Genomic DNA, 4,370 nt, shown 5'->3' with positions numbered 1-4,370 from the left:
AGCTCTAGAAGGTAACTTCTTTATTCTCAAAGTTATAGAAAGGAATGGAAAGGGTCTGATTTTTTTTTTCTTTTTTTGAGTGTCTATTCAATGCTAGGCCCTGAACAGGGGTTTTATGTACATTGTTTCATTTAGCCTTTCAAACAATCCTTCAAGGTAAGTGCTATCATTTCACACACGAGAAACCTCATTTTGCAGGTGAGGAGAATGAAGCTCACAAAGGTTAAGTAATCATCCCAAGGTCACAGATTCAAACCCAGGTTGGCCTGGCTCCGAAGCCCATGTAGCAGTCCCACTGACCTGTCACTTAGTTTGACCTTGGGCCTAGAGCATATACTTCACCTCTTGGGCCTCAACTACAGTTACATCTGTAAAATGGAAATAATACTACCTTTTTGGAGAAATGATAATCCAATCTTTTAAGGAACCCTGATTACCCTCAGGCCTATCATTCTAAATCCACTCATAGAGCTATGACTAATTATCATGAGACAAGTGTATAATATAAGAAAGAATGTATTTAAGTGCTAAAATCTACCATACAAACAACAAGCGATGTGGGATTTCCGAGGAAGAAGAGGTGCATACAAGCTAATGTCTAAAGCCCCTTGGAACAGACCAGGCTTAAGTTGGGACTGAAAGGGTGAATGATATTTGGACAGATGAGGGAGAAAGCAGGTTGAGCAAAGGGAGGAAGATGAATTTGAAATGAGCATGACAGTGAAAATATCACTGCACATAATGATAATGAAAAATACCATTTTTAAAAAGATTTTATTTATTTGAGAGACAGTGTGTGTGCATGCATGAGTGGGGGTTGCAGAGGGAGACGAAGAGAGAATCTGAAGTAGTCTCCCCACTGAACGTGGAGCCCGATGGGGGCTCCATCCCACAAGATTATAACCTGAGCCCAAACCAAGAGTCAGATACGCTTAACCAACTGAGCCACCCAGACACCCCACGAAACATACCATTTATTTTGTGTTTGCTGTACAACAGGAATTGTGCCAAGCACTGTGGTAGCAGAATTTCATTTAATCTTCACACCAATTTTAAGAGGTTACCTACCTCTTTGATTACCTCCATTATACTCATGTGAAAACGAAGGAGCAGAGAGGTGAAATGATTTGCCCAGGGTTAGTTATTAAGTTCTATAGTTATTAAGGTGCAGAACGAGGAGTCTGGCCCCATGCTCTTGACCAACCGGAAAGAGTGCCCATGTTGCAGATTGGTTATGAGAGGGATATGCTAAGGGACCTCTACAAGCACTGAGATGATAGATCTATCTGAGCTGATTGTCCCCACAAAATGTTAAGAAATGCAAAACCTTAGAGATACCTCCCCCAAATTCCTAAAACTTGTCCTTCCTTTTGATGAAACAACAAATCCAACTCATCTGACTTGAGCTTTTCTGGGTATTCCCTGTATCATTTCAGTTTTGCCAATGTCAGTAGATTTCATGTTTTGTTTTTATGTCCTGATGTCAACATAAAATCAGGGTGGTTTCCAGTAACTACTTTCCCTTTGGAAAATTATCCTTTCTTCCCCTTTTTAAAGTTAATATCTAAAAACGTTTTTTACTGATTAAATTGTCTATTATTCCATATCGAAAGACAACAATGAGAGGTTGGCTGGTCAATGAATTAGCAGCTTTATTCCTTTAATCCCGTCTGATAGATGGCAGTCACATGAATCACTTTTACAGAGAATCCATCTCTCAGGGATTCTTTAGAGGAAGATAGCTCTTTGTTTAAATTTCTTTGAATTTCATTATGTTTAGCAAAGAGTCCCAAGTTTTTTTATTAATTATTATTATTATTATTATTATTATCTAGATGCATTTATGTGCCTATTGGCATTTTTTTCCTCTTTTTCTCCCAGGCTTTTAACTCTCTGCTATTCTCCTTGAGCTGTTTAACTAAGACAACTCTTTCTATATGTTACTATATCAGAAAATTTCTAGGCTGGAGGCTCTGTTTGGTTCTAGCATGTATTTGGTCCGTGTGCTCCAAGCAATTCAAGAATTTAAAGCTAGACCTCTCATATAGAAATGATGGGATAGAAGTCACGTTCTCACTTCCTTGCACAAAACAGAACAATCAAAGGCTGTGACTTTGGGCTTCAGGGGTCAAGAAGTGATCTGGCTTCACATGAAGCCACCTTCGATCATGGGCCTTTTTGGTTCAGAAGAAAAACCACTATTTATTTTTTCTTTATTTTTTTGCTATGTTCAGTGAGCCACTGTATAGTACATCATTAGTTTTTGATGTAGTGTTCACTCTTTCGATGACCATTACAGTTTGAAGCACCCCTACCTGCTTTTATTCATCCACAGGGGCAAAGATTCAGTCGACCTGTCACTCAACTTCACGGCATAAATGTTGTGCCTTCAAGTTGGAGCTCCCAGCTGTTGGTGGGAGTTTGCGGCCAGAGTGTGTGGCAGGAGCAAATCACTTGAAGACTCAGTGCCCGTCAGGTGAAGTTGTTACTATCACACACTGAGCTTGCATTGACTCTCTCGAGACATCAGTTCTTAAAAAACAAACTGAATACCCAGCAAAACCAAGGGTTTTTTCAGATGGGAAAATTGGGGATCCCATGGCCCTAGATGTGAAGATTCCTACCTGGAAAGGAAGTAAAGGGTGTTGAAAGTCAGCATGTAATGATGATCACTGCACCTACTCTGTGGACTATGTATGGACAGGGGGAAAGTGTGTCAGGGAGGTAGGGAAGTGCACTTCCTGTACCCTCTCCTCAGGTGCCCGACGCCCCCTGGCGCCATCCTGCGAAAATTCAGCCACAGTGTCTCACAAGACTCCTTCCTGGTTGGGTGGGGGCGGCATAGAGAAAGTTCAGCCCATTGATGTCAACCATCTGGCCCTTGAGGGGGCCTTGTATTGAAACACTTAACCAGAGCATCTTAATAGAACATAAATCTATTACCAAACCGCATGGAACATTCTACAGATAGCACTTATTTTGAAAATGACTGGCAAGTGCAAAGGAATTGTGCAGCATTTCTCCATATGTTAACTGCTTTTCGTTTCAGGTCTAGAAATAAAACCAAACCTGATCATTGTGGCAGGCCCGAATAACAATATGTCTGTGTGTTCAGTCCTTATGTCGATTCGTTTCCAGGTTAACATTTGCCAAGAAAAATAGTAAGCAACGCTTCAGACATGGGTTGCAACTCTACAAATATGTATTGAATACCTACGGTGTGCAAGACACCCCGAAGAGGAACAGGTGGAGGAAATATAACCCTTCTTTCTATTGTCATCTGGGGCATTGCAAGTCGTCAAGGTGAACACCTCCCTGTAAACATATGGGCTGAAGATATGGAAAATAGAAATCAAAGTCAAAGCTGAAATGCCTTCCTTATTCCCAAATGGATGATCAACCTCAACCTGAATGTGAGACTAAGATCCAAGTATGAAATGCTCTTAAACCTTGGTAAATTCTCCCAAGTTTCCAGTCCTGGCTACTTGTTGGCCAATTTATACCTGGTTAAGAAAAGCCATTGGTTGAACAAGTATTTCCAGCACCTGTTACGTTCCAGGTACTATTTAAGGCACCAAAGCTACAGCAATGAACAAAAGAAGCACAGGTTGCTGCTCTCTTGGAGCTTACATTTTGGTAAAATCATCACCACCAGCATAGAAATCATAATGATAGATGTGTTTTCCATACAAGGTTGACAGAGACTATATATTTTCTACAAATTTTTCTCTTAGAACTGACATCTGAAAATAAACTCTTCTAAAGAATATGCATACTGGTTATTACTTAATTATACCCATATTTTAAAAATTAATAACGTACTTACCCTAAAATTAAGTATATGCTATTGATTAAATACATATCTTTTTAAGTGTTTAAAGATATTAAATATACTTAACATGCTGACAATATCAAAACACTTCCATAAATGTTCTGTTATTCCTAAAATCTTGGGTCTTGCTGGATTTTGGTTTCTGCTGTCAGCCTAATCTTGGTTTTCCCTGCCTGACAAATGTAATCTCTTGAATAACTTGTTTTTGTCCTGAGAAATAGTAATCCCACATGTGTATCCTTGTAAACACTTCAAGTATTTTTCGCCTCATAATTTTGCTGCATTTCTGCAAGGTAGCTGGAATGGACCAGACATTTCCTAGCAACCTCTTTTGGATTATACAGAGCTCTGAATTTAACATTCAAATGATACAGTGCACCATTCAGAAGAAAGAAAGGAAAAAGAAAGAGAGAAAGAAAGAAAGAAAGAAAGAAAGAAAGAGAGAGAGAGAGAGAGAGAGAGAGAGAGAGAGAGAGAGAAAGAAAGAAAAAGAAAGAAAGAAAGAAAGAAAGAAAGAAAGAAAGAAAGAAAGAAAGAA

The sequence above is a fragment of the Callorhinus ursinus genome, unplaced genomic scaffold (assembly GCF_003265705.2).
Source record: "Callorhinus ursinus isolate GAN/ISIS: 27379988/994484 unplaced genomic scaffold, GSC_fseal_2.0 scaffold20, whole genome shotgun sequence".
Classification (NCBI taxonomy): Eukaryota; Metazoa; Chordata; class Mammalia; order Carnivora; family Otariidae; genus Callorhinus; species Callorhinus ursinus.
This window is presented reverse-complemented; position numbering follows the sequence as displayed.